This window comes from Rhea americana, unplaced genomic scaffold, assembly GCF_003343005.1.
Source record: "Rhea americana isolate MKP2758 unplaced genomic scaffold, rheAme1 scaffold_162, whole genome shotgun sequence".
Taxonomy (NCBI): Eukaryota; Metazoa; Chordata; class Aves; order Rheiformes; family Rheidae; genus Rhea; species Rhea americana.
Genome location: NW_028185728.1, coordinates 1,269,492 through 1,288,036, shown reverse-complemented (window position 1 = coordinate 1,288,036; position 18,545 = coordinate 1,269,492). Strand labels below are relative to the sequence as shown.

General features: G+C 54.2%; 1 protein-coding gene across 1 annotated transcript in view; it reads left to right on the top strand.

The window, feature by feature from the left end:
• Positions 1 to 18,166: 18,166 nt before the first annotated feature.
• Positions 18,167 to 18,545, top strand: part of PIGC (phosphatidylinositol glycan anchor biosynthesis class C) — a 3,030-nt gene continuing 2,651 nt past the window's right edge. Inside the window, exon 1 of the mRNA XM_085300260.1 lies at positions 18,167 to 18,194. The gene's annotated coding sequence lies outside the window, so the exon portion shown is untranslated. The remainder of the gene's footprint in view (positions 18,195 to 18,545) is intronic.

The following is an 18,545-nucleotide window of genomic DNA, read 5'->3' as shown; positions in this document are numbered from 1 at the left end:
AGGCCAAAGACGAGGGTCTAACTTCTTCCAAAGAGACAGCTGAGTTAAACCTGGAGATGCTACCACAGYCTAAGTCACGGAATGAATTATCTTCTAGGATTAACAAAGAAATGTATCTCATTTCTAGCTGGGATTCAGCTGGCTGGCACTCGTCATGCCTTCGTGCTCTCTGTTGGCCTGCTCTGCAGAAAACCAGACATTCAGAGTAAGGAGCATCTTGACAGCTTATACTGGAGGAGTATGACCTGGAAACACTACTGCAGCTGCAGCTTGCTAGGAGCATATTAGCTTCTGCTCCTCATATAGTGAGAAGATCAAAATGTGAAAGGTAGCGCTGGGCTGTCACCTTTCAGTCGCTGTGTGTGGCAGTGCCAAGAACCAAGAGGATATGGGCTGAAATAAAATTCTCAGTTGGGACTTCTCCATTTCAGCACTTTCACGTATTTGCTGAAAATGTTAAGCTTTATCTCTGATCTATCAATATCTTCTATTTACAAAGGCTTTTTTTCCAAGTGTTTTTTTTTCCCCTCATAAGTGATTAACTCACACAAACTCATTCCTTTTCTCACTATTGATCCTGGGCCTTTTTGCTTAAAATGATGTAAATCTTTCCTAAGCAGGTTCTGACACTGCAACTTTTGATTGAGTTTTCCTTCCAGATACAATTTCCTGTTCAATTTCCTGACCATTTCTTATTGAGTACAGGAAAAACTATGAATTGCAAGTTTGTGCTGGATAACTTCCTCTATCTTTAGATGAACYATTAACAATTGCAGGAGAGAATCCAGCAAAATACAGTAAAACTTTTAAAATATCTGGAGATTGCCAGATAATTGAAAACTCTTCTGTGGTTCACACTGAGGGGGAATGAACTGTGTGAAAAATGGGGTTGGAATTGTTTTACTTGTGAAATTCCGCTTATAGCGTATTTGATAATTGCTCTTTCATTGCTTAAACAAGCTCTTTCTGAAATACAGATCTTTTCCTAAGGGTTACTGAAAGATTTCCCCCGTGTGATTAAGCACCAGGAAGGCTATCGGTTGAGTCTGTACCACTGATCCTGCTCRTGTCGCATCCCTGCCAAACGCGGGCTGCCCCTTGCTGTCCCTTGGAGAGATGCCTGTGTTTCTGTGCAGCTGCAGGCGTGTGTCCCTGAAATTCCTCGTGCGCACGTGCTGATTTCCTCTCGTACATCCGTCTTGGGCAATTACTGAAAAYGTGTAGCATGCCAAGTAGTGTCATTGGGATGTCAGAGTTTTGGATTGGAAATAACAGTCACAGTGACTGGCTCGTTAAACTGCAAATATACGGTCCAGGTCACCGAAATGCTTGCTCTGCATAGAGTYTCCTTATGTTTACTTAACATGAGACTGCACCGAGCTACAGCGGKGGAACATTGCTGTAAATCGCTTTTGACATTTTTCCAGCCCTCCTGTCCGACGAGCATGTTCATGCCCTTYTCTTGGGGACCCTGCCTAACTGGTCCATTGCTTTCCAAAGTTATAACTAGAACTTTTGCAACCAGTTTTTCTACAAGTCCTTGCACTGCTGTGGTCTCTTTGGTGTCCCTGTCCTGGATCTGCAGGTCATGGCTCAGCACTCCTGGTCCTGCCAGCTGTTTCCATCAGCAGCTCAAGGCCAGTCATTTCTTGAAGCGGTCTTTTTGATCCTAAAGGGTGTTCATGGAGCCCTTTCTCCCATGCAGCTGAAACAGCAGGCAAAGCGCCGTTCCCTTGCTCCCAGCGCTGGGGAAGCAGATGACAGACAGGCTGCTCCTGTTGCTCCCCCTCCTTGCAGGGCTCCCAGCAAGGCTGCGACCTCCCTGCGCTCCAGCCCCTCCAGGACCAGCCYGGCACTCACAGCCTGGTGCTTTAGCTGCACCATGCCCCAGCCACGGGCTCGGGCCAGAGCCACCCCAGCGCCTCACGTTGTGCCTTAAGTTCAGCTGGCATCGAAGGTCTTGATGCGGCGAAACGCCAAACAGTGACGGAGCAGCAGCCCTCCCGCTTGGCAGGTGGCTGATTAYTGCAAACAGCGACATTTGGCTGGGGCTACCTGACCTGACGCCAGAGAGAGACTGCCTTGATCTCCCGTGCTGAAAGAGCCTTGAAATTTGGCACAGGTAGAGGGTGGCAGAGGCTCCCAGGAACACCGACAGATGCATATCTAGGGCGTCCAGGCAGAGGTGCAGCAGGCTCAGGTGCTCCAGGTGTTGCTCCGAGAGCCTCTCAGGGAGCATAGGAGTAAAAGGAGAAATATTTGCTCCGGCTGGATGTGATTTCCCCCTCTTCAACAGGTCTGCCTCCAGGAGCATGGCCAAAYGCAAACTCCCTGCTTGGGCCTGCCTGAGCCCTGATTCAAAACCCTGTCTGTGAATCTTTTTGCAGCACTGAGGGTCTAGGAAGCTGAGCAGCAAGTTGACTTTCTGTCACACAGTGAAATAAATTATGAACAAATTCGAATTTGTTTTCATCATTTCATGTTGTTTCATCTGAATTTTAACTCTGACTAGACATAGAAAATGAAGCAATCTCTCCCAAGAGAGTCCCCAGGTGAAGCGCTGTGGAAAGCCACACCATTTCCTAACCTCATCCCAGCACCAGGGAGCCTCCGCAACAGCAACCATTGATTCATACATGTGGTGCTTAGAAAGAGGTGGTTTCTCTGCCGGAGATGGTATTTACCAGCTTCTTTTAGACCAGTCAGCAGGGATGACGCCTTGAGCAATCTTTCAGCATCATCTTAGCTAGATCCTGCCCTGCCTTCTGCTTGTGAAATGTTCCCGAGACACCAAGCATGATCCCACCTGTATGTGGACTTGCTGCCCCTGCCCAGCCCCGTGCTGGACACAGGGTTTGTGCTGATGACTCCAGGCTGCGGCAGCCTGGCAGCTCCCTGGGGAAATCCCTGGGAAGGCAGGAGTTTCTCCCAGAGCCTGAAGTCATCACAGGAGCCAGCAGCATGTGTTGCTGGGGGCCCTTGGTGCCGCACAGGGGTCTCAGCACCCACCGCCGCAGGCAGCTCCCCGATTCGCACCCGTGGCCGTGTCCCGCAGCCGCAGGAAGGCTGCGCCCCGCACAGGCTTGGCAAACCTGGCATATCCAGTTATGCAGCCAAGCCCCAATATAACATTAACAGCTTATTTGGGTTTTTACTATTATTTCCTATGTTTTTGAGAGGGCTTGGGGCAGTGGGACACAAGTACAGCAGAGAGCAGGGAGGGAGGACAGCAAAGCACTTGTTAAGATCTAAATGGATTATTGCATGTTACTGAAGATTCCTTCTGCTACTTTAAACTCTTTTTTTTAAGCCTGTAAGAGAAAATGGCACTTTGACATAGCCTCTCCAACCGCCTTGCTTCCCACAAACTCATGAAAACAGTGACACTCTTAAATTTGACCTTCTCTAGAGGGATGAGGGCAAGGCAGGAGGACCTGGCCTGATGCAGCTCCTGGGCTGACGATGAATTTAGCCCCAGGGGATGGTAACTAAAGAAGCAAGCAGCTTTCTAAAGCCTCTTGCCTATCAGCACAAGTCAGAAGGCAAACGAGCAGGTAAAGCAACGGCCCGCGAGGGGTGAGCCCAGCTGAGGCACCGCTGTTAGTCCCCAGCTCTGTTAACCGCTGCCGGGGAGCAGCGTGCTCGCYGGGGCGGCCCAGCCCTGCCCGCGCGGTCAGGTGCGCAGGGACTTTGGCACTCACGTTGGCAGGTCACCGAGTCTGGAGGACTGTGGCGGTGGCAGCTGACCCCGGCGCTGTGGCGAGCGGCGTGTCAGACTCCAGCGAGGGAAAGCAGCTGGGAGGGAGCTGGGCTGCTTGTTTCTAATGAGAGGGTTCAGCTGTGGGTGAAACGGGGCTCACTTGGGTCTGCGCTAGCTGAGCCAGGGGCTTTGGGGTCTCCTACCACCAACAGCACTTGCCTTCCAGGAGAGACCAGATAAACCTGGCTGTATCCATTCACCTCTTGGGCAGCGAGTTTCAGGTGCTACACGGGAGGGCAGCCCTGGGCAGCAGAAGGGGAGAGTGCCACCACCTAGATGAGTGAAGGGGAATAACCAAACCGGTCAGATCCCACCCAGGGGAGAAATCTCAGTGCCCGCTTGGACAGCCTCTGACCCATGCTCCCACCGAAGGATGCCCCCCCAGCACACTCCTGCAGTCCAGGACACTGTGTAAACACCAAGTCAAGTGGCAAGCATGACAGCACTTGCACTGCTGCCGTTGCCTGCAGCAGCTCCAGGTGGCCGTCTCCCAGCTGCCCTGCMCCACACGGCACTGCCCTGGCCTGCGTCAGCTGAGATGACCCTGGAGCAGAGGCCGCTCTGTGCCAGCTCATTGCAGGCATGAGCTCACTGCAGCTGGGCTCTGTCAGCAGGCAATTTTGAGTTGGCCAAGGACTTCCAGAGGTGCCTCCCAGCCCGTGTCAGGCTGTGAATCTACGCTGCATCTGTGGCAGACACATGCTAACTCTGTCAGTGCTTCCCAGCAGCCCATAAGCTGAGACATCCTGCGGAAAAAAGCAAGCAAATCTCACTACAGAAACTGAGAAGCAGTAAAAGTTAAGGATGGAGGTGGCAGCCCCGGGGAGCCATGTCAAAGCGCRTGACTCGGTGGTGCACCGTGTCTCCTGGGAGCGTCTGGCGCACACCCACAGCAGGAGCTGTGTGCCTTGTGTGTCAAGGGCATGAAGCACGGGGGCATGCAGGCAGAAAAGGGCACGCTGGCCTTAGACCACAGGTGTAAACCTTTTTTTGGCTTTATTTCTAGGAGGGCAGCGTGGGCTGAAGCTGCCCATAACCCACCAAGGAAAGCACCCCAGACGACGCGCCGGTGATTTTCTTCCTACAGCACTATGCAAATTGTGGGCAAAGCTGGGCAAAGTTGCAGGCACATGATCTGGCACGACTTGACATCTGCTGCCACTCTGTCAACAGTAAAATTAAACMCCGAATGCCCCAGGGCTCAGGCGGCTGTTGGAGCCCCCCGGAGCCCGGCCGGTGAGGGTGGACACCAACGGCGGAGTTGGCCCCACTCRCTGCAGCGAGGCTTGGTGGCCCTGGGGCTGCTGGCAGCTGCCGCGTCAAGAGGAGCAGCATCAGGAGGTAGTGCCGCCCGCCCGGGAGTGGGAGCCTCACCCTGAGTGATGAGAGGGGGGAGATGGCAAGTGCTGCAAACTCACCCGCGTTGTCCAAGGGACGGTCACAGCAGGTCGAACAGCCCAGGGCAAACRTGCACAGGGAGACCTGCTCAGCGGCGCAGGCACCCCAGGCACTGGCAAACGCCGTCAGGGGCCATGAGCATGGAGCTGTGTGTCCGTGCGTCATACTGAGTTTTAGCCTGCATCTGTTTTGGCTGGAGAAGGGAGCTGCAAGAGTTGACCTTTAAGAGCCTCTTGCTATGGCCAGCTGAAACCAGCTGTTGCATTTTGAGGAGGTCTCAAGGCATGAGGAGCTGCTGTCTGATGCTACCTCGGCCCTGGCTCTGAGCAGCACCGAGGGTGCGGTGCCCATGGGAGAACTGCCGTGTGCTGCACTGTGCCCAGACAGGATGGAGGGGAGCAGATGTTGCAGACACCTCCCAGGTGGGTCCCACTGGAGATACGCTAGGTGCCGAGCGTCTGGAGCTGAGGAGTTGCTGGCCCATCGGTTGGCTGGCTACCGTATTTCCGAAGGTCTCGTGGAGCCCCCGGGGACAGGTGGCAGAGAGCACTGTGGGCATGATGTAGGGACATGGCAGAGCTCAGCGTCACCCAGCCCAGGACTGTGGCAAGCACAGGAGGTCACACACGGGACAGCGCCTTGGGACCAGCTGCTTCCTTTCCTGTTTGTACAAGCACTAAAATTAACTAAATTCCCACCTGGCTCCATCCCCTCCCCTCTCCAGAAGATATGTAAAAATASGGAGTCAGATGACCGAGTGCCCCGTGGCTGATCCCGAGGGAGCCACGCTCCTTGGGGGGACACGTGCTCCTGAGGGAATGGGCATGTCCAGCGGGGCCCCAGCTCTGCCCCGCACCAAGGGGACCCGCGCAGCTCCAGGTGTAGGACACACAGGGAAAAGTACTGTCTAGGCTGGTGTTTCCCAGCAGCAAAAAACACACCTTGACTCTGGCATCGCACCACTCTTTCCAGGTATATGGGCTCCTGTTTGGAGGTAGATGATGGTGGGAAGGGGAAAGAGGGAAGGAAGGACTCCTGGGGTTAATATATCCTCTCAAGCYGGTGTGTTTCCAGGCTAGGAGACCATGTTGTGTTTTAACACATGCTTCTTCTCTGGTAAAATGGGAAGGTGGGAGGGGAGGAGGACCCTCTCACAGTGCACCAGGCTAAAGCAGTGATTTACAACCTCTTTCAGCTTGAGCAGTCCAAATTTTTTCCTGATCTCTCTGGAGAGAATTGAAGCTTGTGAGAGTCCTGTCCCCACTTTTACCTTCTGGACATCCACAACAGTCCACAATCCCTGGGGGTCCCCAGATGCAGGCTGAAGCCTGTAGATCTAAGAGGTCTGGAACAAAAATCCATGTTGATGCAATCAAGGAGAACCGTTACAGATCCGGCTCACCCTGACATGCCTCTTTTCACCCCACCGCAGTTACAGGGAATAGCAATGGAGAAATAAGAAATGTGAGCATGTGTTACAGAAATGAGTGCTCTCGGTCAGCTAAGTGAGCCGCTTTCCCCCTTCTCCGCCATCTGACACGCAGTTCACTGGACTCCCTGCAGAGTTTAATATCCCTATAGCATGAGGGATTTGCAGAGTCAACGGAAACCTCCAGGGAGCCAGGGGAAATCTGCGTGACGATGCTGTAGTGACAAGCTCAGCACTTAGCAGCCAGCTTTGCAGAGCACACACGAGGCACACGCACACACACACACCRCTATGGAAAGTGGCTTTCTTCTGTCTCTCCTGGGACAATCACTTTAAACTCACATTTCTGAAACAGCCCCATTCACACTGCCTATAAAAGCCATAGCGTTTGCATTCTTCACTTCCTCAAAGGTCCCCCTGTCTACTTCTGAGTTTACACAGATAAAGAACAAAAATATCCCCTAGGCAAACGGTAAAAACCTAGTTAGGAAACACCGTGTCCCTTCATGGCTTTTGCTCTGAATCCCTCTTTAAGGAGGGCAGTGGATGTTGGACAAGGCTTGGGGTGATGAGTTGGTGCTTGAGAGCGGGAGCATGCCTCCAGCAACGCCTCTGTGCAGAGGAGTGGGCCACAACCACCACCCCTCATTTACAGGCACTCCTACATGGCATGTGCCTGCTTTTGACCTCCAAGGACTTGACTTTTTCAATGTTTTGCAGTCTTCAGCTCTTTATGCATTTTCACTGACTGCAGCAGAGCTTGGTCAGCACTTCATATCTGATCCCCRTGTCTCAAATTCAGGGCTAGACAGAGGGACGTATGATCAGTAACAGCTTGACAAAAGCTGTGCTCAGGAGAGACCCAGTCCTGATCTGCTGAGAGAGGCAAATGTGTGCYACTGCAGCTGGCAGTCATGCGAGAGCTGAGTGGAGACTCCTTCTTCACCAAACAAATCTGCCCTGCGTCAGTGACATCCCTGGCCAGGCCGGCATGGACACAGGCGCTGCCCAGGACACGCTCTGGGTTGCAGGGCACCAGCAGCCCTATGAAACATAAGACCATCCTCGGTCCCGAGTCTCAGACATTTTTCACCTTCCAACTTCAGTAGCAACAAATGCTTGGGTCCTGCTTGGGCAGTTTTTAGCTTTTTACTCCCTAGGCCTGGTTTCCTCCCTGCGACTGCACGTTAAGGACATGCCACGTACACCTGAGCTAAGGTTATCTGCACAGCTGAAATTTGGACTCTTCCTACCTTGGAGAGTTTGGCCTGTGGCTGGCAGAATGTGTCTTTGACACCACGCTTTTGGCTGCCGTTTCCTTTTCTAAGCAATTAAAACAAGAGCACCTTCCCCGGGTGACAGCTTGATCTTCAGAGAGCTCCCCTATGAAAAGGGATGCTGCTGACCCACTGCCCTCAACCTGGCAGGGCACCCCAGCAGGGGCAGGTTGTTCCTCTCCCTGGAGACTAGGACGGTCGGTGGGAAGGGCATTTTGCCACAGGGCTTCACAGATGCGAGCTGACCTCCAGGGAATGTCAGGACTGAGGGCGCTCAGTTTCCCAGCCGAGCCACGGAAGCAGCAATTTCCAGAATCATCTCTCTGTAAGCATCTGCCTTTCCATGTCATGTCCTGCCCCAGCTCCTCAAGCCCTCTCCACAGCAGTCCTGCTTTTCCACCCTACCCCCCCCTGCCCTTCAACAGGCTCGGCAAGTCCCAAATCTCCAGCTGCTCCTTCCAGTGCCTCTCAGCACCAGCCCTAAGCAACRTCGCTGGGTTTCTCCCATGACCTCCGTGACTCTTTTTCTTAGTCTTGGTTCCTGGTGGGTACCAAGCACTCCCCTTGCCCTGGTTACTTTGCATTCTTCTTCCCCAGCCACTCTTGTTCTCCTCCTACAAGTCCCCTTGTTTTGCCCACCCTATTCCCTATGCATGAAGTGCCTCTAGGACACTGCCCTGATGGAAAACATAGACTCACCAGCAGTCAGAATGCCTCCAACGGGACTACAGCAAGGTCTTGGCTTGCAACCTTGGGCAGGCTCCTCTCCATATGGTAAGTCAGGTGACACTGTATGCAGAGAGAGTCAAAAACTGGCRTAGCTCCCTCTTGAGTTATGGCAGTCGGCAACACCCTCCTTGTAGGCACTCTCATCTTCTGGAGACAACTCACTGAGGACAGCAAGCTTAGACACTGAAGCAGGTGACGTCCTTGCCACCCAGCACTCTCATGTTCGGGCCTCGGAGTGGAGACCCATAGGCATCACTGCACACTCCCTGCCATGGGTGCACCTCCCAATGCAAACCAGCACTACAGCATGCATCTAGGGCCAGTAGGGCCATCACTGATCTGATACTGGGTCAAAACATCCTTCGCCCAAGCATACAGGAAGGTTTCCTAGATGATTGATAGAAAATACTGTGGAGGGGCAGGAGGGCATGGGTAACTTCAGCTGGATCTGGCCAGTGAGGCCAGCTAACCTACACAATACCTATCCATGAGTGAGTCCAGGAGCATGCATCTCTCCCTGGCATGGGCTTGCCATGGTGAGGGCGCCTCTGCACAGGAGATGCAACCACAGGCTTCACATACTGGCAGTGGCCCTTCTGCTGCTGGGACCAGGATGTAGAACTGGATCCAGGAAACTCGGCCCGCCAACACAAGCAAGGGAGCTGATCAGAGAGTTGGACCAGTGCTAACTGGGTCTGCCTGATCTTTTTAGGAAAAGCAAACACAGGAGGACAAATGTAGAGGAAATCAGGAGCTCACATGATGGTGTTAAAGGGCAGGCAGGGCTGCTCAAGCAAGCTGCCCGCAGCGCTGCCATGAACCTACCCCCTGCTCACCCAGGCACACTGCTGTGGGGAGACCCCTGCRGCAATCAACCCCATGTGCTCCAGAGTCCTCCCACTGGGCTCRGCTCAGCTATGAGCTGCTCAGTTCTCGGCCTGGTTTGCTCTGATGGCTGTTGTAGGGCTGCTCAGAGCCTAAACAGGTTTAAGAGTGCTGGGCTGGTATCACCTGACTCTCTGCCAGCCCGGCTGGGAACTGGATCCAGAAAATCCTTAAATAGGTGATTGCAGGAGAGCAGAAGCAGCAAATGTTATGGGGCCATTTAAGGCAGGAGACACTCTCTGGTAACGGAAAAATTTGGCAGCTGGAGCTGTGCCAACCTCCCCCCTCCCTGAAAACATTCCTGCAAAGGGAGCTTTCAGCTGCAGGGTCAAAGGGAAAAGCTCAGGGATCAGTTGTCACAGAAACGAAGCCCAARTGTGAATAGCTGCACTCACAGGCAGCCCTGTCGCTCCCACTGCCCCAGACCCCCACAGCCAGCAAAACCTGCCCGTCGCAGATTCAGCTTCGAGACAGACCTCAGTGGCAACCCAGAAAAGCTGGAGCAACCCTCATCTGCACAAGCACTTGCACCTCTCCTTGCAAACCAATGGTGAGAACGAACGAGCCTGCGCCGTGGGGCAACCTGCAAAGCTCATCTCGGCATTTCAGRCTTGCATTTTTGCCTAGTCTGAGGGAGGGGGTCTGGCTCCTGGGGGTAGCAGCGGCCGGTGAGGCAGGGCAGTGCTGCTATGGCCACTGCGGCTCAGACACCCTCGTGCAGCACCGAAGGTGACACTCAGTGTCCCTGATAAGACAGACTTGGCGATGTGGCACCCTGGTGATGGAGGTGACTAGTGCTGTAGAGGGACACCACTGGGAACGTGCACAGCACAGACCGCATTTAGTTCCTTAGTGCTTTCAGGGCCGAGCCCACAGCCCTGARTGTCCCTCACACTAGGGACTGCTTGGGTCCATTAACTGGGGCACAGTGCGGGTGCTGGGAAGGTGCTAAAAACGATGTGAGTATGCGCAGGAGGGARCAGACGGCAAAGCCACAGGCTTTCAGCCTTCCCTCCATCACGGTGCTCCAGCCCAGGGCCTTCCCTGRGAGGTTCTCCTCCCTGCTGCCTCCATGATTCAAGCTACCTTCGAGCAGGGGAGGTTGTAATCCCCCCTCAAAGGCATGCTGCGGGCAAGTCGCTCACAGGCTGGAACCCCCAGCCTGGCGTGCACCAGGGATGTGCACCCCCTCCCGCTCTGGGCAGCCTGGTCCCCTGCAGGCCAACACGGCTTGGATGCAGAGATGCATCAGAGCAACGTTACATATCTCCAGGCCCTAATGCTTTGSTGATCCCCCCAACTGAGGGCCCAGCAAGTCCCCAGTTTCTTCTGGGCGGTCTGTGCGATCCAGAAATGTTACGTTACACAACCACTCTTGCTCAAACAAGAAACCAGTATGGTGTGCACACAGGGCCTGATGGTTTCCCAGGCTCACGCAGTTTCCTGCTGTCGTTACAACGGTGCACACCAGCACTGAGGGCAGTGCCTTTCTGCTGAGAGCCACTGAGGAGGTTTCACAGTAGTGTTTTGGGTCGAAACAGATATGAACTGTTATCACTTTACAAATTCTGCATCATTATTCTTCAGGGTAGCCACTGTCCCTTTCCCTTGTGCAGCACCTTGCACCGTGGGACCGGTCCATATGACCTGCTGAGAACTGGCAGTGCAAATACCCTAAGCAGGGAGGATTGTTTAGTTACTCTGAAGCCTGGTTGTTTGTGGCACAAATGTCAGTTCACACCCAATCATCGCAGTCTGGGAACAAGCAGATATATTTCGAAGCGACCCATGAGACTGTGGTTTGCGTGTGTTGGCAGAAGGGGGGGTGCAGTGCCCTGAATACTTTGAAATTCAAATTTCTCCAACTGAGGCCTAGATCAGTCACAGCTATTTAAATCTCAGGCTGTCACCTCTTCCAATGTTACTTCCAAACAGTTTTAGCAGCATATTAAAAAGTCAGAGACCCACAAAAATTAAATAGATCCACGGTGGGGTCTTTTTCAAAAGAYGGGTCTACCAAGCAAACAGGAGTCATCGAAGCATACAGGGTATGCAGGAACATATCTAGCTCCCAGGATCTGCATTTCAGCAGTGGRTCCCAAAGCACTCTGTGAGGCAGGTCAGCCTCAAAACCCCCATTTTATAAACAGATGTATGAAAGGAAAAACAGAGATGCCCACAGTCATTCGGCAGAGGCAACGTGTTCACGCAGGACAGGGCTGACTATTTGTGGCCAAGTCTCTCCTTCAAGCCCCAACACTGCTATCCTGGCCATCCCCTTATGCAAAGACTGGCCCGGGCAACAGTTGAATGTGGGTGCCAAGTGGAACTGTTCAAACAGGATATCCTGAATGGGTCCCAGCCAAAGCCTGATGGTTTGAGCAGTCACCTAGGACAGGACACCCTTCAGCAAAGACTCCAGCTTGCTCCCCGTAGCAATCCTAGCCTAGGGAAGAAAAACTACCCTGGGTTGCTCTGTTGAGAAAATACCCTCTTCTGTCAACAAATTCCCAGTCATGCAGCACAGCTGCTGTGGTCTGTGGCTGTATGATTGCTTGCTGGGTTTTCTCCTGAGATTCACTCCTTTCTTCCCAGGAAGCTCCAGTAAATGGGAGAGACCCTGGCACCTCAGCATGGGAAAGCCCACACGTAGTAATGCCTCAGCAACTCTGCCTGGACACCAGTGCTGCCCCATACAGAGCTCTGCACCTGCAGATCCCCGCAGCTTCACGGGAAGGTGGGAATAGGGACCCTTCTTTTCTGGAAGGGGAAAATGAGGCCTGGGACAGTGATACGCCCCAAATCACCAGCATGTCCATGGTTAGGAGGGGGAACTCCAGATTTCCTGCAGCCTCTCCAGAGGTGCAAGCAAACGGGGAGCAACACTTCCCTGCTGGGGTTCCTGGCTCCTGAAGGGCAAACAGCTCAGCCCCAGGTCTCTTGTGCAACACTGCAGTGAGTTCCTGAGACAGCTGATTACCTCAAAAGGGAGTTGAACCACAAGCTGGTAGGCTGAGCGGGAAGTGGTCTGGCCCTGGGTTCTTCACCCTGAGGTGGGGGTTTAGGCAACACCATGATTGCTCCACGTGGTGTTAATAACCATCTTCTCAGGCTAGAAGAAAAAGGAGAGRGCCCCTAGCCTGGGCATGAAGGCAGCAAGAGGGCAAAAAGAGGGAGCCACAGGTCCCATAGGACTGTAAGGGGGAATCCAGACACTGTAGAGAAGCTCGGGTTTGGGGTTAGAGTCAGACAGCAGCTCAGCCCACTCAGTCCTGTAATATGGAAACGTGAACCACACAGGAGAGAGTGSTGTGGAAGGTACCTGCAGCCCAAGTGCCCAGGTGGGGTACAGCATGTGGCCCTGCCAATGGTGTGTCCTGGTGCACTTCCCCTGCAGCATTGCCTACTGGTTCCCAGCATTCTCCAGGCTGTAGAGCAAGGTGGAGGACGCTCAGCAGGTTCAAGGTGTGGGAAYAGCTAGCGCTGCTGGGATGCACTAGCCATCTGATGCAAAAACTGCTCTGGGAAAGGGAAGCATAAATTATCTGCTGTCACATGCAGCAGAGCAGGGCAAGARGGTGGACATGGGGGAGAAAAGGGCCCAGGACATGCAGACCTTTGCTCCCCCTCTTTCTGAGCTAGGACAAAAAGGCTACCCCCACCAAGTCTGCATATCACTTTGTGTGCCTTTGCCYCTTTGTGCTGGAAGGGGGCTCAAACACACACAGGTGGTCCTGACTTCTGCCCTTTAGGTATCCATTGATTCAGGCCCTTTGGATACTACCCAGGCCAATGCCCCCAAACTTGCTTTCTGCCTGCCTACCTGCAACAGCCTCATCATGCAGAGGAGTTGCAGCTACTGCCTATGGGAGCAGAAGACTTACGGAAAGTCCCCAGTCCTCAGCAGAAGACTACCATACAGCCAGGTATTTTCCTGTATCATCGAGGGCTGATCCAGTCTGCTGTCCAAACTCCCTTACTGCCATCCGATTATCTGCAATTGGTGGGAGAGATCTTGTTGCATGGAATTGAGAGCAGGAGTTACGATATTCACAAGGGGGGGGTGCACCCTTAACCTTAGTCTACTACTTGGGGATCCTGTGTGGGGCATGACAGGAATCTCCCACCTGCTCTGCCATTTCTGCCAATAGAGCTCCGCAGCCCACACGGCACCACGAGGGTTCAGGGATGACTCCACAGCACGTGCTTTCCTCTGAGCAGCGGGGACAGACAGTGACCYGGCTGGTCCTGATAGGAACAGGGCTGTCAGGCAGACAGGTGAATCAGTCCCCTGCAGGCAAAGTCTGGGCCACCTGGGAAAGGCTGAGCTGCCCTTTAGACTTTGGGCAGTAGTGTGCACCACAACAGAGAGCACACACAGTCCTGTGCTACGTGGATGCAGTCCCAGAGAGGGACATGAATCACAGTCAGCCCTCAGACAGCAGCTGGACTAGCATCTCCCAGCTGCAGAGGCAGCTGCTCTGCTCCAGAGTCTCTCTGTTTGGCTTTTCAAAGCATGGAGCAGGTGTCGAGCCCAGCAAGTCTCAGCACTGAGCTGATGCTGCCTCAAGCGTGCAAAGCCAGGACCTGCTTGGGCTGGATGATCCCCTCATGCAGCCGTGCTGGGGCTGTACACGCAGGCAGGGGATCAATATATGCTGCACAACCACTTCCTAGATGAGCTTTGCTCTGTGGTCACCACGTCTGGCATTGCCCAGTGTTGCCTGAGGATGTTGCATGTTGTAAAACAGCAGCTGTCTCTCACATCTCCTTACATCTGAGTGAGACTTTAATATTCAATAACAGAGAATTTCAAAGAGTGTGAGAAGCACCTCTTACCTCTCTTCTACCCCCTCTACTGGATGAACTTTCCAGACAGACTTGACCACATCTTGACTACATGAAGTGTCCCAGCCCCAGCCCATTATTCCCAGTCCCCAAAGCATCCTGCTTAGATATAAGAGCCCAGAAATAAATCAAACTAAACCTGATATAACATACACGTTGTGGACAACAGCAGGGGCTCCAGGGATGTTGGAGTGGAGAGACAAAAGCCTRAAAGGCAAGCAGAAAGCAGTATCAGGATGGTGGGGCTGGGCTGGGCTTGGGGGCCTGACCGGGAGCTGGCATATAGGGGGCCATATGACCCTCCTCCAGCTACATAGGGCTGGGGCCTGGCCTGGGCCTCTGACAGAGGGAAGACTTGCAGGCTTGGAGAGGATGGCAAGAGCAGAGCACTGCCCTTCCTTGTGCCCGGGGGCTGCAAGGGCTCCCGCGGGTCATTGCAGTGTTATTTCACATGCATGCACAGGGCTGGCCAGAACTATCCTCCGAGGTGTGGATCTGCTCTGGAGAACCAATGGCCAGAAAGCTCAATTAAAAAGGTAAAATAGCTGAGCGCCAGGAGAAACAACCAGAGTTACAAAGTTTGGGACTGCTTGGTGCATTAAGAGCAGGGGAGCAGGTCTGGAGCAACGCTGTTATTTATGTTTGTATCCCGGGCCAGAGCTTGTCCCAGACATGCAAGGGAGATGTATGCAGCTGAAGGTGAGCTGTGCTGACCCTGGGACAGAGAGACTAACTCCGGTGCCATTTGCTTGACCATAAAACCTGGTGTCAACTGAAGCAGGACTGAATCACAGTATAACTTGCTTTAACAAAACAGATTTCTATCTCACGGGGAGGAGGGCTTTCCTCTTTACTGAATGTCCCTGTATGTGTCCCTACACCAAAAACAGTGCTGGTGAATGCACTGGTTTTTACAGGGAAGTTAAAGTCTGCCTGTTGTAGGGAACCTGTAAGATTTTGGTAATGCCCTCTCCACCCAAACAGTGCAAGTATGCGCCAGTTGAGATTAAAAGCAAAGCAGTTTGTTTTGCAAGGAGGAGGGATGAGCTGCCCCTCCTTCCAGGCTCCGAGCTTTTCTCTTATGCACCATAGCTTTTCTCTGCAACTTTGAGAAAAAGATATTTCTTTCAAAATCAAATTCCAGCTCTGTAATGCCTGGGCTCTGGGAGCTGGGCTTCAAGGTGATGCCAGTGACTGTAGGAGCTGGCAGCACTTCCCTTCTCTGGGGACACAAGCCTGTGTGCCTGCAGACACGCGTGGTCATGCACAAAGCAAGAGGACTGGGTGCTTTTAACCAGCATAGTTAAAACTTAGTTTAGCTTTATTCTGCAGGAGCACTGGGTAAGTAACAGCTCCTGCCTGTGACAGGAGAAGGGGCAGTACCGGGGTGAGCAGGAATCATAACTGTCTTGTCTGAGTCGGGCAGCGATGGCCCCATGTCACTCTGCAGGTGGCTGCCTCTCTGCAGCGTGGCACAGTACTGCGTCCCCAGCCGAGGAAGCTGGGAACGCAGCGCAGCAGGAAGCGTGCGACTGACGGGGTCAACAGCACACCACCGCACGTCCACGGGCAGAGGGGAAGTCTCGACAGGTTTGCTAGGGTGAACACAGAACTGGCCTTGACGCTCCTTTCCTGCCTGCTTTGCAGAACAAGGGCAAAAACACATGGCTAGGCCTAGTGCCAGAAGGTGACACTTTTAGATGCAGTCATGAGGTGACCCGCACCAAGGCTCCCCTGCAGAAGGTACATTTGCAGCGGATGGGTTACCTGCTGCTCTGCATTTCTCCGGAGGAAAGGTGAGGGTACAGCGGACTCCCTGACATCCTCCTCTGACTGGAGAGTCCTCCACGGTAGGAGCAGGCCGACTGTGGCTGGTACCCAAAAGGAATGAACTGCATGAGGTGCGGAAAGAAAAAAACAACCATCAGCTCTTTCATCTGCTCCTAGCACAACAACCACGACAGGACAGCCATGAACGCTCTTTCCTGAAGTACAAACAGGGCAGTGTTCAGGGCTGCTCTACCCCAGTCTGAGGCCTCTCAGGTCCTAGATCATGGCCTTACTAGTGGCCAAAGTAAGCAGTTCCTCTGCAACAAGCACCTCACTGTGGGCTAGGAAGGAGACCGATTCTGACCTGAGCGGGGCTGCTCCTTTTGCAGTTGCTGCCTTTGGGAAGGGGCACCTCATGCCATGAGGCCGTCAGCTGCCTGTCCCCCCAGTTCACAGCTGCAGCWGAATGGGTGGGCATGCTGCATGACTGCTGGGAGTCACTTCAGAGGTCTTGTGCAGAGAAGACAGCTGCAGCCTGTAGCCTCTGCAGGTTGCCCAAATTCCCCAGCCCTGCATGGGCTACAGCAATATCTGAGCCAATCGCAGGGAGCATGGCGTGGCAGGGACGAGCCCTGAGCAGAGGCAGCACACTTGCACTGAGCGTGCGACTGGTGCTACTCCTGGTGACCCACTTGCTGTTTGTAAATTGTCTAAATATTAGCAGCGACTAAATCCACATCGAGATACCATGCAAGAATACTCCTGGTGTCTGCTTCTCTCCCCACCAAACACAGACTCTGGGTCTGCAGACACAGAGGGCTGGGAAGGACCAAACAAGCTGCAGTCACAACCTGCTGGTGAAAGGTGGCTTGAGCCTTGCAACATCACACCCACACAGACGCGCGTATTTACAGGATGTGAGAGCTCAGCAGCCTGGTTTGGCCAGAAAAGCAGGTAGCTACCTGGGCCAGGATGGAGAATGGCACCTGTGACACAGGAGGCTGGGGGCACACACTGAGGAGCAAGGCCACACACACGGGCATCAGGGTCCTAGGTCCGGGCTGCAGGACGAGGAAGGAGGTGTCAGCATGGTGGCACGGCAGGGTGAGCCCAGCCTAGCTGGGAAGGGACGGGCCCCTATCACACAGGGCACAGGAAACAGTCCCCAAATTACATAGTGCTTGCAGGTGCAAGTGAGCCAGCACTCCTGGCTGGGGCTCAAGGGGTTCTGCCCTCCAACCCCAGAGGTGGACCAGAAACGGTGTCCCACAGACTTGCCGTGTCCTTCTTGGTGCCCACTCCAGGGTGGCTCAGTGGGGGTTGCGGGAGGGTCCTCCCGGACAGCTCTTCACCCCCACGCCTGAGCACGGCCTCTGCCAGGGCTCTGGCGCTGGTGCCCTGTGCTCTGCCCAGCTCTGCCTGGCCCTGGGGGACGGCGGCAGCCTGGTCCCCAGCTCGGCGGCTGTGGGATCTGGGACGGAGGAAGGCTGAGACCTAGCGGCCACTTCCACGCACTGCAAGTGAGGTCTCTGCTGCCCCAGGCTGTCCCACCTGCAGGCCCCAGGCCTCAGACTGCTGTCCCGGCACAGCAAGAGACCCGCGCTGAGCTCTCAGCACGCACCGAGCAGGGCGGCCGAGGCTCCCCGACACCACCGGCGCTTGTTTAGCAGGAGCAGAGCTCGGCTTGGAGCACTGCTGAGTCTGCGACGTCCACACACGACGCTCCCCAGGGGCGCTGAGTTATTTTTCACCCTGCTGCTGCATCGCCTGACCCCTCCATCTCCTGCTGCCCTGCTCCACCGCCTAGATACCCCAAGGCCTCAGCATCCCTCGAGCCTCCGTCCCCTCCCGGCYGTTACGGACTGCGCTGCGCAGCCCCGGCCGGCAGAGCCCCATCTCAGCTCGAAGGGAGTCCCGGGACCCGGGAGGGGGCCGCGGGAGGGCCGCTGCAGGGCTCGCTGCGGTCCCGCRTCCCGGCCAGCACCAAGAGCGGCAGAAGGCACCAGCCCCAGGCCGCGTCATCGCCGCGTCCCAAAGCTAAGCTGCCTGTGCTGAAAGAGCTCCCACAAAACAACTTGCTTCAACAGGTCACTTCAGGGTAAACAATAATATTTTGTTTGGATGATAGGGGACTTCCRTGTCCTTGTTACTGCCAGTTTGTTTGTTTATATAGTTTAGATTTTATACCATAGCAATGCAAATGAGAGAGAGAGAGAGCGAGAAGAGAGAAAGGGAGAGAGAGAAGGCTAGAGAGGGGAGAAGGCAAGGAAGAAAAAGAAGAAAAAGAGAGAAGGAGGGAGAAAAAGGGAAAGAGAGAAAAAGAGGGAGAGGTGGTTTTGGTGGCATTTATCCAGAGCCGGTGCCTCAGCTCAGCCTTTAAAAGTAGGTGACAATAACACATTCCCTGGGGGGCTGGCGGGCTGGGGGGCGGCGGGCGAGCGGGACCCCG